We start from the raw sequence: 18436 nt of genomic DNA, 5'->3' as shown, positions 1-18436 counted from the left end.
CCAACAGTCCATTTTTCGGTTTAGCCACCGAATAAAAAACACAAACAAACTTCTGTTCTCACAGCTCTACTCACAGGGCAGGAATGGGAAGCAAACTAATGCATAAGGATTGGGGGGTCTGTGTCAGACATGAAGTTTTTTGAATTTTGGAGGCTCATTGCCCTGAATTTCTAAAGCTTATTGTGTTTAGAAATAGGAAATTTGGCAAAAATGTGCTTTTTGGGTTGCCAAAAGGAGGAAGGATGATCTTGTGGTCAAAATATTGGTCTGGAATTCAGGAGAGCTGGGTTCAGTTCCTGGTTCTGCCACAGACTTTCAGTGTGACCTTTGGCAAGTCACCCTCTCTTAAATGTGGGCACAGCAACGCTTCAATGCCTCAATGGGGTGTTGCCAAGGTACATTCATTGGTACTGGTATGTGAAGCTCACATGCTATGGTGGAATTAGGGTAGGGCATAAGAAATCTAAATAGATATAACTTTGAAAATTACTGACACTTTTCAGAAAAAAATCAATAAAAACCACCAAACTGTGGATTTCTTAAATATTGTATCACTTTTGAGACTTGGGGATTCTCTATAGCCTCAGTCATGCCAACATCTCTCCACGTGCTTAATATGAGTGCTCCCAATTAAGTCAAAAGCTAAGTACACACTTACATGTTGGCAGGATCAGGAACCATAGACCAAATTTTCAAAACAGCTCAGGACCAAATTTGCACTGGAGCTGGCTGAAACCCCTCTCCCCCCAGTAGTTTCCTTTAATTTCCCACAAAACAAAATTTTCTTTGAAAAAATTCATTTTGGGTTAATCAAAACATTTTTCTTCATACAAATTGTAGTTATAATTTTGACTTTTCTTATTTTATATTACAAATTATGATGTAATAAAATAAAAAATGAAATGAAAAGTCATTTCAAAGAGAAAAATTAAAATCTTTTACTTGAATAAGGTCAAAATTGAAGGTTTTTCTGTGTTTTTTTTTTTAATTATTATTAAATTTCACGCCAAGTGACATGTTCCTGCAGAAACTTTTAATGTGGCAAAACAACATTTTCTTACAGAGAGACTTTCCGTCAGAATGGGGTGCTGTGAGTGGACAGCTGAGATCCCTCCTGCCACCTCTGCCTTTCTTTTGCAGGGTCTTTGAACTCTTCACCAGCTGCAAATCTACCTGTGAGTATTTCCTACCCCAGCCTCTGGTCTTTTGGGCTTGGGTGTGAATGCTAAATCCCCCCCACTAGAAGAGACCAGGGATGGTCAGTCATACTCCCCTTTCCCTCCTAGGCCAGCTTTCTACTTATCAGAAGTGGACCCGTCTCTCTGTACCCCCTTGGTTACCAGATTTCTAGGAGGGGACTTTTCTCTGGCTGTCAGATTCCTTGCAGAGGGCATGCTAGGGGGTTCTCACAACAAATTTTTTGGTGGCCACTCTGATAATTTTTCCTAAAATACTTAATTAACTTTTGGAAAAACAAAAATATGCACAGATACATGTCCAAATCATTGTAATTTATTTGTGTAGGGTTTTTTTGCAGACTCAACAATAAAAATAGTGTACAGTTTTGTCTCTATTCTTTACTGGACCTATATAGAATAGAAACATAAATAAGGTGCTTTGCATGTTATCTTTTGTTGTTGTTTCTTTTGTTTTTTTGATTGCTTTTTTTTCTTTAGACTTGCTAGCTAGTAAGTCTGCTTCTGTGAAAAGTGATATTTATATATTTGTTAATATCACTTTTCATAGCAGCAGACTTGCTAGCTAGCTGGGAGGCAATGAAAAGTAATATTAGCAAGCATACAAATATCACTTTTGACAGCAGATTTATTCGGCCCTGGCAAGCCAGGGGACAAATTAAGCCCTAGATGGGGAGGTAAGTAGGGAGGCGGCAGGGGCCAGGGGTGATGAGGGAGGTGTAGAACCCGCAGCCGGGGGTCAGAGCCTACTGCCATGCAGCTGGAGCCTGCTGCCCACCACCCCAGAGCTGAAGCCAGAGCCCTTGCCCCCAGGAAGGTGGGGAACTCACAGCTGCTGCCTTCTCCTTGGACATTTGTGGCTCCGGAGAGGGACAGGGCCCAATCCCTGCTGGCAGCCCCAGGGTTGGGGCCGCTGCTTGTTTCCTCCCCTGCACCCCCCACCCCCATTACTGCCCAGGAGGCTGTGACCACAAGAAAAGCCACTGGTAGCCGCACTTGAGAAACGCTCCCACCATAGGCAGCCAGGCCCATGTGGGGTCCTGTCTTCAGGTAGCCTGCGCTGCCCTCACTGGTGCTCATCATGGCTGTTGCCAGTGATACAAACAAACTCTAAGAAGAGGTGGGGCCTTGTGGGATCCCCAAAAATTTAGACACACTCTGATTCAGATCTGAAAATGAGAATCCCACACAAATAAACTTATCCTGCCATACGATATAGACAAGTATTGTATTTATTTTATCTGTGACTTGCCCAAGGCTAAACAGCGAATCAATAGCAGAGCTGAGAATCTAATATACAAGTCTCTGATCTTGCCCTGTGCTCCCACAAGCAGATCAATATCCACCCTTGTTTTCCTTGTGGGCAGCCCTAATCATCTGACATAAGTAACACGCACTCAACAATCAGTGACAGGTATCACTTGTTGGCTCTCAAAGGGCAATGCCATCAGCTAAACTGGCACAGGATAAATTATAATAGCTCATCAGTTATGCAAAATAAAGAGGAAGAAAAATGATGAAGCCATATAAGCCCATAAAGAGTTTTGCCTGTGTGGCGGTACACTGACTTCAACAGGACTGTGCTTGGGTATAAGGAACCACTTGTCTGGTCCCAAGACAGGATTGGGCCCAGAATGGCTAGCAAATATCACAGGAGAAGAAAGGAAAGGGAGAGAAACCTTTAGTCAGTCAATGGGAAAATGAATGAGAAGGATAAGGTGTGTTATATGGCTGAGATAAAGATTAAGTAAGATATCCAAATCTAATATATGGCCCATTTTACAAGAAAGAAAATTAACATAATTTGATAAACTAAGGAGATTCGACAAATCATTAATCCTTTGTAAAAGTGGATGTTCTGAAGCATCAGCATAAATTTCAAAATCACCCAAAATAAAAAGCCTGAAAGAGTGAAGAATCAAACCAGGAGCAAGCTTAGACAATTAGTTAACAAATCAAAATGAATGTTTGGTTGGTGATAGAGACCCAAAATTGTACCAAATAAACAATAAGCAGAACTACGGACCATTTAAAAGTACATAGATCAGGTAAAGGAAAAGGAACTAAATACACACAGACACACACAGATTTCCACAAATGGCACAAATAACCTTTAGCAACATTCTTAATATTTGGAGAAGGGAGAGCTGGCTGAAGTTTGGACATTACTTTAGTGGCTCTTTTAGCATGTCAGTGTTACCTTGTGCCTCTTAGCCCCCTGCTGATAACAATACAGACATGGTCAGAAAAAAGCCTCTTTTCAAAATAGTCCCTGCTTACATAGGGGTTTGGACTTATTTTAAAATCAAGTGATTCACCCAGGGTCTGTGCCAGCTAAAGCTGGCCAGAAAACAATTTTCTGTTGGAAAATGCCTCATCAAAAACAGATTTTTTTCATGAAAATGTCTTAATTTCAATGAAACGGCCCATGGAAAAATATTTTTGAAGTGAAATTTTTTGGAATTTCAGTTTCACAGGAAATTTAAAATATTTGGTTTTGTTCCGATTCGTAACTTCAAAATGTTGATGTTTCCCATGCAATAGAAATTCCAAGTTTCAAGCAGCTCTAGTGCCCCCTTCTAGCAACAGAGGACCCTCTGTGGCAGAAAGCCTATCTGGTGAGGGACTGCAGTACTGCATAGCACATGCAACTTCCCCTGTGCTGAAGGACCCAACCTAGTCAGTGCAGACCCAAAAATGGGCTGTGATGTCTGGTTAATGAGTGTCACTAGGACAGATGAAATCTTGCCCTGAGAGGATTTAGCAGTCATTATTCTAGAGGAACCCACTGGGAAGGGGATCAGTGGAAACAGGCTACCTACTGTCCCAGTCAGGTGAGAAGATGAACACCCCTCTAAGCCAGGCACAGTGCCTCTCCCTGCATCAGCAGAGACTAATCTGGTCCGAGAACTGTGACAGATGCATTATTTAATTGCAATGCAATCCTCTACATTATTTTATTAGTTATTCCAAATCCAAAAACCTCTGTTGCAGAGGTTGGCAAGAACGGATCTTTTGTTTCTGGGATTCCTCAGGGTTTTGGGGGTTTTTTTTTGTACTTTCTCCCCCTTTTGCTTTTCCATAGCTAAATTAAGACAATATTTAAAAAATTAAATAAATGGGATGGGGCATACCACCAGTTTACTCCCCTGGGGTGGTATGGAGTAAGGTTGAGTCACATTAAAGAGGTGAGGGATGCTGGCCAACCTGGTAATAACTGCTACAGAGCCTGCCTACCCCAAAGAGCACCAGAAAAGATATGCTTATTCTCTACATAGTTATTTTAGCCAGGCACAGCCAGATGTTGGGAAAAAGGTCCTAGAAATTCTTAGCAAAGTGTCATGCCCCAAACTAGAACCCACATTGCTGGGTTCCACAACAGATGATACACTCTCATAAACCATAGTGTGTCTCAGCCAGGGTTGGTTAGTTACCTCATCTAAATTATGGCTAATAGTATGCTTTGCACATAGCTAGCTTTTCATCTGTTCATCTCAAAGCAAAAATCCAGTTGCAACTTATAGTCCTGATCTTACAAAGACTTATGCAGGTGCAAACTTTACTCATATAAATAATTCCATTTAATTGAATGGGACGTGCTTTAGGATCATGGCCTTAGTATGGGGAAGTCCATGCCCTACTATAGTGAGTTCATGAGGATCTCTCTCCATTAACAAGGGCTCTGTACAATGACTGATTTGTTGAACAACACAACTATAGGAGTTTGGGCATAATGAACAGTTTTGTCTAGGACAGCGCTTTGTGGTTTGCCAATGGAAGATGTAGAAAACTTGGATTCTGCAGTACAGATGATCAGTTAACAGTCATTTACATTTATGCAAGTGTATCTAAGTTATTGCTTTTGTACAATGCAGTTCTTGTTATAACTGCATATTTCGGGTTCAAATACATTGATGAATATACCTTCAGATATGTTCAAATACGCCAATCAGTGGTATAGATGATAACATTTTATTGATTAGAAACAAAATATTTTCATCTGTTCATGGAATAGACTGCAGAAAAGTACACTAGAAATGTGGCTGAGCCACTAAATCCTCTCGTGTCAATGTTTCTCCAGTTTTTAATTTGATCTATCTGAAAAAAAAAAGAGCTTTTTACAGCATGATCTAAATATCTTATCCAACTGAACCTAGAAGGGATATATGAGCAGAAGCAGCAAGAAAAGACTATAGACCCTATCAGAAGTAGTTTCAAAAGCCAAGTGCAGCTGGAAACAGTCATTTCTTGTAATAACTGTTGGTCTTTGGTAACAAAGCTTTGCTCCAGTGATAAAAGGCTTGCTAATAGTACTTTAATTGAAACTTTTTATCCGAATGTTGGCTGATACTCTGTTAAATGTTACTTTCTTGCTTCAGTTCAAATTTTCTTAATCTTCATTTTCACGTTGAATATTGGTACACTGTCTGCCTCATTATGCTAAAGAAAGATGAAGTGAGCTATTAACATGCTGAACAGCCTACGAGATGTTATGATATAGAATGTCATTCATTTTTATGAGTTGGCTGTCAGTGTGTGCTGCAATAAAGTTATAATTCCTCACTGACAGTATGTGATGTCTGGAGTCGCTGCACAATCCTTATTAAAATTTCAATAATTGTAAATCAAAGGAAAGCAAATATGACTTTTATGAAATGGTTGCTTCTGAAAGTCAAGGAGTACAAAGAGATGAAATACAAAATCAGAGTGTTAGTCTTGTGCTGTTCCAGGTCATCACTCTATAGTTATTCCTATGCTCTGCATGAGACCTGGTCTTCGTACTGTATATTGTAATATTCTGAGGAATGTCGCATGCAGTTTGCTGTTGATATAACAGTGCATTAACAAAACACAGATGATACTTTACTGACACTATCTTCAAATTGCTCAGATACATGGAATCTATCAGAAAACTTTTTGTTGTGATTATTTAATATCGCAGCCCTACATCTGCAAAGCCTGGTACCTTTGTAACCAGATATAAGTCTTGGACAGAGAGGAAAGTTAGACAAGATTATTTAAAATAGCATCTCCTTATATCAGTGAGTCATGATTTCAAAGTCTGACTTATCACAACCTGCCACATGTGCGTAAAGAAAGGCACATGTTTGTGGCACACTCTTTAAAACTCTTTCAAAGAAGCTTTAGAGGTTTGGGGTCTTAGTGGACAGAGTGCAGGGGAGCAAGTCACAAGTTCAAAGTAAATACAGCTCATGTGGGTATTTATTATTAATGGTAATATATGGTAGCAAAAAAAGGGTTTTACCACATGGATATTACCATTTCATATGGTATAAATAAATGTCAATATATTCATCCAGCAGCTCTTAAATAGAGAGAAATGATCAAACCCCTACCATTTGATATCACATTCAGTTAAGTTACAAAACAGAACATCCTCCATTCCCTGCCTCACACAAGCCTCCCAGTTTGGAGAAACTCATTGTCAGAGCAGAATTAATACCCATAATTGTTCTCCCTATGGGTGAGAAGAATTATCCCTCCTCCCCCAAACTTTCCAGGTTCAGCAGTGTCTGTCCCTAACCCCAGGGCAGCCATCCAGCAAGCTCTGAAACTCTGTATATCAATCACTACTTCCATGGCAGGCAAGGTGATTCAGGATGGGTTGGCAGAGTGAAGGGGACATGCCAGTGAATTCATCAGTTGCCTGAGTTCACTGGTCTCAAACCCCATTTACAATAGGGACAGTAGACTGGAGCCAGTACACAACCGATGGATTATGTTACTCTGGGCCCTGTCCTAAAATTGGGGTGATAAATTCCATCCCCCTCATCCCAAAATGCCCTTTACTCCAGCTTTGCACAGGTGTTAGGAATTTCACACTAAAAGAATGGACTACTGTGATTCAGAATCAGAACTGTGAAGCTTATTACCACCTGCGTCCAACTTCTGAATTCACTAGTGGCACTACAGGTACATTTTAGCAATAGTTCATATGCAGAACAACATGGTATGATTTATATCCCTCAGAGTCAAATTTCCAAGCATGTAGGCAACCCAAGCGTATAATTGCATCAAGGTACAAAAACAAATTGGCATTTGTATATTCACAGACACAAACACACACAATTGCTCAGCATAAATGCAATATTCAACTTATGTACATGCATCAGTGTACTTGTATGTATAATTTAAGCACATGTATTTGAAAAGCTGGCCCTCAGCATCAGAAACACACAGAAATACTAGAAACAATATGTGCAAGACCTCCAGAGACCTCCAGACCTGATTGAGACATCACAAGTCAGTTATCATTACTGGAAAAGATCTACAGCCAGTGGTCTAACTTGAAAGATGCTACAGTTTATTAGATATCAACATTTTCCCAAAGGGAAAAATGTCATGGCTGAACAACTGTCTGAAGGAAATACTTTCTGGGTATATTTTCTTAAAACAATGTCTCCTTATAGACTCAAACCGTCATACACTATGGTGAAGTGTACGGGAGTTGGATTCCATACCTCTTCAGCTCCTTTGAAAAATCTCAGCTGAAGATGAGAACTGCATGGAAATGTAAAACAACACTACAGCAAATGGAACTCTTTGCATGTAACACAGAACACCATGTAATTTCCACTCTAGGGATATATGGGGTTTCATATGTTGTGAATGGCTAAGGTTAGAAACACATGTTTTGCTGGTGTTAGTCAGGATATCAGATCTAAAAACGGTCACAATTCTAGGATTGAAAAATATGTCAGTCTTGGATTTGAGACCAGTATAAGTCGGTGGGGAAATTCCCTATTTGTGGAAGGAAGAAAACAAAGTTTTGGTAAGTTCTACTTCATTACTATTTCACCAGTTGAGAAGTTTGGAATATTAGTAGTAGTTCCAGCTTAGAGTAGAAGGCAGAGTGCAGTTGAGAGGGTGAAGGGTACAGAATAAATGTAGTTTACTCCATGAGTCCATAGTTTATTCCATGTCACGGCTGTAGAAAAAGAAAGGAAAATTATACTATGGATACCCTAACTTGATAAAGACAATTCTCCTGCTGCTATTCAATTGAATGACAAAACTGCTACTGACTTCAGTGGGTGCAAGACCACCCGTTAGTGACTATGCTACTTTTGAGTAATGCTGTCATTTTACATTCATGTCAATAAAACTTTTATACTATGACAGATGTACCCAGATGTGCGCATTCCTAAACCATGTAACCTCAGTTTCACATATCTGTAACCCTCATCCTTCCTCATCTCTTTGCCACCCACACTTGCTGTGTTTCATCTATAATTGTAGATCTTTGGGACAGAAAGCATGTCTTTCCATGTCTTCTGAGAAGTGCCTGGCTAACATCTGGGCTCTAAAAAATAATTCTAAACAACAACAAAAAGCACTCTATTGTGCAATCTCTCTCCCCCTCTCCCTCCCACATATACCCACACCTTTCTAAGCATTTATTTGGCTGCAAATTTCTCATGTTAAAAGGCTTAATTTTTAATGAAGTTCTGCTATGAATGGAATACATTCTGATTAATCTAATATATTACGACTTATAAGGATATATGTCTTTTATGGCTCCTCAGTTCAACAACGAGTTTTTAATGGGATACACTAGCTTCATTAAGTTTGGTCTCTTAACAGAGAACACCAAATTCTTGTGTTGTCCTCAGCATTTAAACTATCAAAGAGAATTTGTGTGAGCAGCCAAATCATCTAAGATTGAAGTACTTAGTGTTCTTCAATTTAGCAACAAGTTATGAAACTTCCTTTAAAATGGGTGATTCTACTAATTAGCTCATTCTCCTCAAATGAGCTTACTGCTCGGAAGTCTAAAACATAGTTTATTAAATCAAAAGATATGACTGCACTTTAGCACACACATGGACATTAGAAATCAAATAGTCCCCATAGATTAATCCTCATGGCATCAGAGACTGATTTGGCTTGCCTACATCACATTAGTAAACCATCTAATCCAATTTAGGTCAGGCCAGGAACGCTCCATCCATTACAGTATTTCTAGTGTCATTAGAAGCAGCTTGATTGAATCAGCATCCTCAGTCAGTCTAGTAAACCATTGTGGCTGTGCACACTGAGATTTTTTTTTGAATAAAGATTTTAAATTTTTTTTTTTTTTTTTTTTTAAGAAAGGAAGGTAATAATGCTGGTAGCTTTCCACGGGCAAGGCTTCTGTTTCTGGACCCATGTGGTCAGCAAAGATCTCTTTGTATTCTCACATGCAAAAGAGTTTCTATACATGAGGTGGCTATTACTGATATTAAAGTTTCTTTAGTTTTAGGCAGGTGTGTTTTTAAGGAACTCATTGGGAAAAAAAGAAAAGAATAAAGGATAATAAAGTAGATTGAATGATGGGACAGCCTGATTCTTTTATGACTAATGAAGTAAACGGTATGAAACCAGGGAGCGTATGTAATAAAATCTATCAAACACAATAAAGTTTACAATAGAAAAGAGAAAAAGGAAGCTCAGTTACAGTATATACACTAAATGAAAACCACTCAAGTGCATTACAAAAACCCCTCATATTTCCATTCCAAATAGGTATACCTGGAAAGAAGACAATAAAAGGTGTAAGTAATTGAATGAAACGTTGGAAATAAATTGGTGGAGACCACTGTGTGATTGACAGCACAGATTTCAGAAGGGTTTTGGGAAGGGATTAAGTAATCCAAATGGCACATGTTCCTGTGAGACCTACCATGTTCCACCACCAGGCCCCACAACTCTCAGCTGCACGCACCATTTAAGCAATCATCCATAAAAAATACCCATTGTGCTAATGCACAGCCAACGAATAGCTCTCCTCTTCAAGAGGGTTCGCTACACTTGTCCCATGGTACTGCTGCTGTACTACTAGTCAGACAGTTCATACCAGTATCTGAAACCCCTGTATCTGGGTTACAGAGGAACCCATTGCTTCTCATTATAGCAGGTGCAGAAACAATAAGGATTACTTGTAATGACAAATCTAGACCTGGCTGGAAAATTATTTTTTTCCCCACAACATTTTAGTTTTTAATTGAAAAACTGAAAACCCCCAAACAGGTCTTTTTTGTTTGTTTGTTTGTTTGGCAACCAAAACCCAAACACATTTTTCAGCCAAAAACTGATTTTTCTGAAACAAAACAAAAAACGTATTTTGACAAAAGCTGATACTTCTGTGAAAGTTGTTTCACTGAACCCGCAATTTTCCACTGGAAAAAAATTTCAATGGGAAACTTTCCATCAGGCCTAGACAGAATCCTGCTCATATTGCTCCTTCTCCTACCTCAAAAATTAAATCCCTCCACACAATTGTGTTAAATGGCTCAAAGTCTTATATAATGAATCCCACTTGAGTGAAATAAAGTAGGAGAAATCCAGTCATGACCAGTATTCCATTCTTAAACATAATTACAAGCTTGAATACAACAGTGCCAAGTATTATTATTGTTATAGATAGGACACCCCTAGACTGCTGCAGTAAATCATTTTCCTTCCAGAGATGATTACTTGTCAAATGTTTAGCATAATAGTAAATGAGGAATGTACTCTGACTAACAAAGCCTAAAGGTTTACCGGGGGCAGAGGGAGGGAAGGGGGCAGGAGAGACGCTATCCTTGTATATTCTTAGATATGAAGAAAAATGCAAATACTCCCTCCAGCTAATGACTGAGGGCTAGATTGTAACATTATGAGGGGACTACAGGAACAGAGCAGGACTTTGAGAATCACATTCTGGTTTCTGATTTCCCCCTTTGCTCAAGAGAAGAAATATTCTGCCACTTACTTTCCCTAGATTGAGTACTTCCCCTCTGCACATGTTTAGCTTTGATGGAACCATGTTGGGTGAGGAGTATAGAATAAAGCTGCTACCCATGTCTGTTCTCCTCCCCCCAAGCTGTGATCCACGTAGTCCAGAAGATCAAAGGGTTTCCTTATGCCTCCGTACTTCCTTGGGTGGCCATGTTGCCATAATTGTCTTACTATGAATGAATTCTCTGTGCCAGAATTTGGCACTGACCGCTCAAGTTTTAAATTCTTAAAGTATTAGAATAATACAGGACACTAGAGGCTAGCTACCAGTTTGACCATCTCAAGGACATGTTAAGGTCCAAATTTTCTTGGTCACTGATATTTTTGGTTCCTTCATTTTTGTATGCTTAATGTGAGTCCTGTATTCAGAAGTGTCGAGTACTCCCACCTCTAATCCAAGTCAGTAGGAGCTGCTGGTGCTCATTGCTCAGTCATTTTAAAAATCAGGTGCAAGGTGGTTCAGCTTGGGAACCCAAAAATGAAAACACTCAAAATCATCAATTGCTTTGGAAACTGTTGGGCTTACTGCTTAAAAGCAAACACTGCTCCAGCCAACCATGCATAAATTGATGCTGACATTCTGTTTTAGCAAAGGAGAGAATATGGAAAAAAACTGTGGGTTAAATTCTCTGCTGGTTTAATCCCACTGAAGTCAATGGAGTTATGCCAGCAAAGAATTTTGTCTTAAAGACTGCAGTACCAATAAAGTTGTCCATAAAGTTGTCCCCATACTCAGGATTTATATATAGCAATATTTTTAAATAGATCTATTAAAAAGGCACCTCCAATATCCAAGTCCTTATGCCTGATTTTCCAAATGCATGTGTTTACTCAGGGATGATGTTATGCAGAGGAGCTGGTATGCATCCTTAGAGACATCCTCAATGTAATACTTTACCTCTAACTAGGGGAGTCACCACATAGAATAATTACAGTCTCTCTTCTGAGGAAAGATGCACCACTGGTATTTTGAAACTGCTCTTCTATTGCATGTATTGGCTTCTATTAGTGCCAAGCTAATAATTGCCATGGAAAGGGTGCGCTAGGTATGAACCAGAGGAGTGCACAGTTGCTTCGCTGATCAGCAAGGCAATTCCCTGGGGCAATGTGCTGATCAGCACACTGAGCTGAAACATCTGCAGAATGAAGGATTGTGAAAACCCTCTGTCTGATGTCCATAATTGTGACAAAGTCATTGCATATTCTATACAGAGAAGCTCTTACATGGGGTGGGTAACTCTAAGTACATTTGGGAAATCTGCCAGAGAGAAGCACGTCTGCATTTTCTGTTGTCTTTTCTATGATGTGTCAGAAGAAATAAAGATACATATTTGCAAGGTTTCCGCATTAAAAAAGAAATCATTCAGCCACAAATTATAGTTTTTTAGCATGCGTATTATTTATACTTGAGAGATCTGAGTGGCTTATTGGTACCTCGTAAAGCCTGTCAAATATCTATCTATGCAGGCAGTTTTTACCTATTAAACAAATAGCAATTTAAGGTAGTTACATACTATTGTATCATGAAAATTCACCATGAAGAGCTGTCAACAATGCCTTTTCAGTATACTAAACATGTTCTTGAAAAAAAAAGTTACCAAGCCGAAGTATTTTTTGCTTATAAAGTCCCAGCACTGGGCTAGATATTTTGCACACAGTAAAGTCCTGCCCAAGGAAGCTTACAATCCAAACTGATGATGTATAGTCAACAGGTGGCTCCAGTGGGTGGAGAGATTCTACTCACCTTGCAAGGTCACTTAGCATAGGAATCTTGCTGGTTCCCCAAGTTCTGATAGGATTTTACCAATTTTAATTTTTTAATACAGATATTGACTTTTTACTATCTAGTTAACACATTTCAAAATGGAAAAAGCTGAACTGGTAGACACAGCACTGTGCTGAACATTGTGTCTGACCTATGGGAGCTTAGGGAAAAATCCCTCCCTGAACTCATCACTGTGCAGTGCGCAGTACTCAAAATAGTGTAGCATACTACCCCAGCACACTGCGCCACATCTGCTGGTTGCTTTGGAGGAATTGGCAGGAAAATGGCCCAATTATCCCTCCCTACCCACACTTCTCAGCTACCAGATGAAGAAATTCCCATGCTACCCTGAATGCAACGACCTGTGTCTATCACTGGCCTTTGCATCAGGAGTCAGAGGTAAAATCTCTTTGCGCCAAGCTCCATTTATTTGTGCAAGGGCCAGGGACCCTAAACATCCTGTCAAGTTTCATTTTGAAAACAGCCATTTTAAAATGTAAATGATGGGAGCCCAAATATCTGTAAAATCATCACTTCTGCTGACCATCTGAGGCTTTGCTCATGTACGATCTCTTTGGGGCTACAGGATTTTAAACAGCAAAATAAGGTAAAACTTTTGGGGCCTCATCCAGAGCCTATGAAATTCATTAAAAAGACTCATCGACCTCAACAGGCTTTGGATCAGACTCCATAGGAGAAGATGCTGCCTAGAACAAGTTGTTCAGTTAAGTTAGAAAACGCTGAAGCACAAGATTTTATTATGGAAACTTGGACAGGTACTTCATAAGGGGAGAGCTAAAGATCTGCTGCTATAAACACATTGATCTCTTTATCTTTCCAAGCAACAGGTGTTAACGGTATGGAAAATTGCAAGGGCGCCATGCCAGTGCCACCAGCATGCAGAGTTCCCTTGTGCGGGGGCTTGTGTCATAGGCCTATTTGTCTTGGTTGCAGCTATAGAAGAATTCTTCTGAAACAAGGCACTCTAGGGATTTATCAAGCACCTTTCAATCCTCAACAAGATTTAGCAAGCGAAGCAGTTTCAAAGATTGTAGATTAATACTACACAATCAATCTCACATTAATGAGCATGACAAGGCACAGCATCAGGGAACTGATGGGTAGGATCCCCTGGGGGAATAACATGAGGGGGAAAGGAGTCCAGGAGAGCTGGCTGTATTTCAAAAAATCCCTATTGAGGTTACAGGGACAAACCATCCTGATGTGTCGAAAGAATAGTAAATATGGCAGGCGACCAGCTTGGCTTAACAGTGAAATCCTTGCGGATCTTAAACATAAAAAAGAAGCTTACAAGAAGTGGAAGATTGGATAAATGACCAGGGAAGAGTATAAAAATGTTGCTTGGGCATATAGGAATGAAATCAGGAAGGCCAAATCGCACCTGGAGCTGCAGCTAGCAAGAGATATTAAGAGTAACAGGAAGGGTTTCTTCACGTATGTTGGCAACAAGAAGAAAGCCAAGGAAAGTGTGGGCCCCTTACTGAATGAGGGAGGCAACCTAGTGACAGAGGATGTGGAAAAAGCTAATGTACTCAATGCTTTTTTTGCCTCTGTCTTCACAAACAAGGTCAGCTCCCAGATTGCTGAGCTGGGCAACACAGCATGGGGAGCAGGTGGCCAGCCCTCTGCAGAGAAAGAAGTGGTTAGGGACAATTTAGAAAAGCTGGACGTGCACAAGTCCATGGGGCCAGATGCATTCCATCCGAGAGTGCTAAAGGAGTTGGCGGCTGTGATTGCAGAGCCATTGGCCATTATCTTTGAAAACTCATGGCGATCGGGGGAAGTCCCAGATGACTGCAAAAAGGCTAATGTAGTGCCATCTTTAAAAAAGGGAAGAAGGAGGATCCTGGGAACTACAGGCCAGTCAGCCTCACCTCAGTCCCCAGAAAAATCATGGAGCAGGTCCTCAAGGAATCAATCCTGAAGCACTTACACAAGAGGAAAGTGATCAGGAACAGTCAGCATGGATTCACCAAGGGAAGGTCATGCCTGACTAATCTAATCGCCTTCTATGATGAGATTACTGGTTCTGTGGATGAAGGGAAAGCAGTGGATGTATTTTTTCTTGACTTTAGCAAAGCTTTTGACACGGTCTCCCACAGTATTCCTGTCAGCAAGTTAAAGAAGTATGGGCTGGATGAATGCACTATAAGGTGGGTAGAAAGTTGGCTAGATTGTCGGGCTCAACGGGTAGTGATCAATGGCTCCATGTCTAGATGGCAGCCGATATCAAGTGGAGTGCCCCAAGGGTAGGTCCTGGGGCCGGTTTTGTTCAATATCTTCATAAATGATTTGGAGGATGGTGTGGATTGCACTCTCAGCAAATTTGCGGATGATACTAAACTAGGAGGAGTGGTAGATACGGTGGCAGGTCAGGATAGGATACAGAGGGACCTAGACAAATTGGAGGATTGGGCCAAAAGAAATCTGATGAGGTTCAACAAGGATAAGTGCAGGGTCCTGCACTTAGGACAGAAGAATCCAATGCACCGCTACAGACTAGGGACTGAATGGCTAGGCAGCAGTTCTGCGGAAAAGGACCTAGGGGTGACAGTGGACGAGAAGCTGGATATGTGTCAACAGTGTGCCCTTGTTGCCAAGAAGGCCAATGGCATTTTGGAATGTATAAGTAGGGGCATAGCCAGCAGATCGAGGGACGTGATCGTTCCCCTCTATTCGACATTGGTGAGGCCTCATCTGGAGTACTGTGTCCAGTTTTGGGCTCCACACTACAAGAAGGATGTGGAAAAATTGGAAAACGTCTAGTGGAGGGCAACAAAAATTATTAGGGGATTGGAACACATGACTTATGAGGAGAGGCTGAGGGAACTGGGATTGTTTAATCTGCAGAAGAGAAGAACGAGGGGGGATTTGATAGCTGCTTTCAACTACCTCAGAGGTGGTTCCAAAGAGGATGGTTCTAGACTATTCTCAGTGGTAGAAGATGACAGGACAAGGAGTAATGGTCTCAAGTTGGAGTGGGGAAGGTTTAGGTTGGATATTAGGAAAAACTTTTTCACTAGGAGGGTGGTGAAACATTGGAATGCGTTACCTAGGGAGGTGGTGGAATCTCCTTCCTTAGAGGTTTTTAAGGTCAGGCTTGACAAAGCCCTGGCTGGGATGATTTAATTGGGGATTGGTCCTTCTTTGCGCAGGGGGTTGGACTAGATGCCCTCCTGAGGTCCCTTCCAACCCTGATATTCTATGATTCTATGTCATCTAGCAAGTGACATTTTACATGTTTTTGAAGAGAAAGGGTTTCGTTGCACTTGAAAAGCAAGAACGAGGAGACTGTTCTACATTTTTGTGGGTAGAATTACTTATGAAAACCAGTGCGTTCCTCTCCCTATCAGCTGATTCTGACACTTCTAGTGTTCATCACATCGACTTTAGCAGGGTTGATAATGTCGTCAATAGTTTCTTTAACACAGACACCATGATGATGGATAGATTAAATTAGAACCCCGCTAAAAAAATAAAACCACAAAGACATAACGGTAGGGCATATATAGGCTAAAAACAGTGGGGTGAAATCCTGTTAATAGGAGTTTTGCAATTTACTTAATTGGGGCCAGGATTTCACTTTGTATATTTCAGTATGGTTTTTGAATCCAAAGATTTGCCTTAGTAGAGAGCTGAAAGTGGCTGCTGAGTCCAGGAGAACCGATATTATAGTCTGCAAACACTTACTACAAAGCCTTTCATTCTTGTGCCTGGGACAATGAGTCTAAATAAGGGTAGCAAGCACAAAGTTCAATTTTAGAGTTTGGAGAGAAAAACCAAAACCAAAACAAAACAAAAACCAGGGAGCAGGAAAACTGTGAAATGATGTTTTCCTGTTTTCTTCTTTCAAGTTTTCAAATTGAAAAATTTCAGTACCAGCTCTGTAACTGGTAGAACTATGCCAGGAAAATATTAACAAAAATATTTTAATTTTTCTTCTCTTTTTTCTGTTAAATTTGGAAAAAAGAAAGCATTTCATCCAGCTTTGCTGCTTCTGTATTAATTGTTAACAGGGTTGAACCCTTAGTCTGAAGGAAGAATATTGACTTCTGTGGCCTTGTGACAGGTTTTGAACAGCAGACCACAACACTATCTTTCAACGAACCAGAATCTTGAATGGGGGATGTTTGGAACTTCTGGATCAAATTTTGCCCTTAGTTATACAAATCTAAATGTGGAGTAAGTCTGTTGACTTCAATGGAGTTATTCTGGAATAAAATTGGTATAAAAGAGAGTAGAATTTCACTATCCAAACAAAAAACAAAGTTAGTTTTTAAAGGGTCTCTTTAAAACGTTCCCTTTAACTTAGTGAGTGATTAATCATCTTCCAGCGATACCCAGCACGGAACAGTGAAGCATAATGTTGCTGAGTATTATGATTATTAGCTGTATTTATTATTTGTATTGCATTAGTGCCTACTACCTCCATTGTGGTAGGTGCTGTAAAAACACAGAACAAAAACTGGCCTCCTCCCCAAAGAGCTTAAAATCTAACTCTTTTGACTTTACATTACCATTTCTATCTAGGAGCAAAATATTTTAGTGTTAGAACAGAGCATGGTTTATTAACCATCACAGTTCTCTGGCTCGAAATCTATCTAGCTTTTGTGGTGAATTTCCATAAGGAAATGCCCACATTTGATCTATGCTTCAATTTTAGTACTTACAATAGCAATGATGGTGAGGCAGGCCATATGACTAAAGGTATAGTGGCACCATACAGTAGTTACTAATTCAGTTCATTAGTAACATTAGGACATATCAATTATTTAACTGGAAAGTTAAGAAATTGTCAGAACTTTCAATTGGTCAGGAAGATTTGGCATTCATGGGAAGGAAATTAGCTGAAACAGACACTGAATTAATAAATTATTAGCACCCCAGAAACTTTACATTTTTAAAACTGCTAAAATATTCCCTGTTAATTACAAATGTAAAGGCATGTTACAGTTCAAACTGTGTGAAACTTGGCAGCTTAGGTTCATATGGGATTTGTAGAAACCTTTCTTTTGTTTTGGGTCACAATGGTTTGTACCCTCAATTTCTGTTCAAGTTTCAGGATCAAATGAACGAAGTGAGCTGTAGCTCACGAAAGCTTATGCTCAAATAAATTGGTTAGTCTCTAAGGTGCCACAAATACTCCTTTTCCTTTTGTGAATACAGACTAACATGGCTGCTACTCTGAAACCTTAAAAAAAATCAGTGAAACTTGTAAAATTCAGTCAAAATTCATCCATAGTTCCTGCTGTTGCTATGGAACAATCAAAGCCTAGGCTCATCCAGCCCTCAGTAAAGTTTTTGGGAACTCTGGCATGAATTTGGGTTTTGTAATGAGACACAAAGCTAAGAGGGTTGAGTTCGGGTTTAGAATGTGATGAGAGCTATGAAACCTCCATTACAACTGTGCAACCCACTGGGCCAAATTTGGCCACCTTGTAAATAAAGACAGGTTTCAGAGTAACAGCCGTGTTAGTCTGTATTCGCAAAAAGAAAAGGAGTACTTGTGGCACCTTAGGTGCCACAAGTACTCCTTTTCTTCTTGTAAATAAAGCAGACTACTATTATTAATCCATACTCACAGCTTTATCAATCAGAATGCAAATTCTACTCTCGGTTACACTCATGCAATCATATAAACTTCAGTGGGGTTGAATAGGTGTAGTTGAGGACA

At 40.0% G+C, this 18436-nt stretch overlaps 1 protein-coding gene across 6 annotated transcripts in view; it reads left to right on the top strand.

The window, feature by feature from the left end:
- Positions 1–18436, top strand: part of LOC140894943 (zinc finger MYM-type protein 1-like) — a 90246-nt gene that overhangs the window by 14003 nt on the left and 57807 nt on the right. For 2 of the 6 annotated variants that reach the window (XR_012154001.1, XR_012154002.1), the window contains one exon: positions 1064–1494. The gene's annotated coding sequence lies outside the window, so the exon portion shown is untranslated. Of the gene's footprint in view, positions 1–1063; positions 1495–7627; positions 8341–18436 lie in introns of those variants that run through there. The other 4 variants (XM_073303892.1, XM_073303894.1, XM_073303891.1 and 1 more) reach the window with 3 other exon arrangements.

This window comes from Lepidochelys kempii, chromosome 10 (genome assembly GCF_965140265.1).
Source record: "Lepidochelys kempii isolate rLepKem1 chromosome 10, rLepKem1.hap2, whole genome shotgun sequence".
NCBI classification, from domain to species: domain Eukaryota; kingdom Metazoa; phylum Chordata; order Testudines; family Cheloniidae; genus Lepidochelys; species Lepidochelys kempii.
The sequence above is the reverse complement of the archived record's forward strand: the minus strand, read 5'-3'. Positions and strand labels throughout refer to the sequence as shown.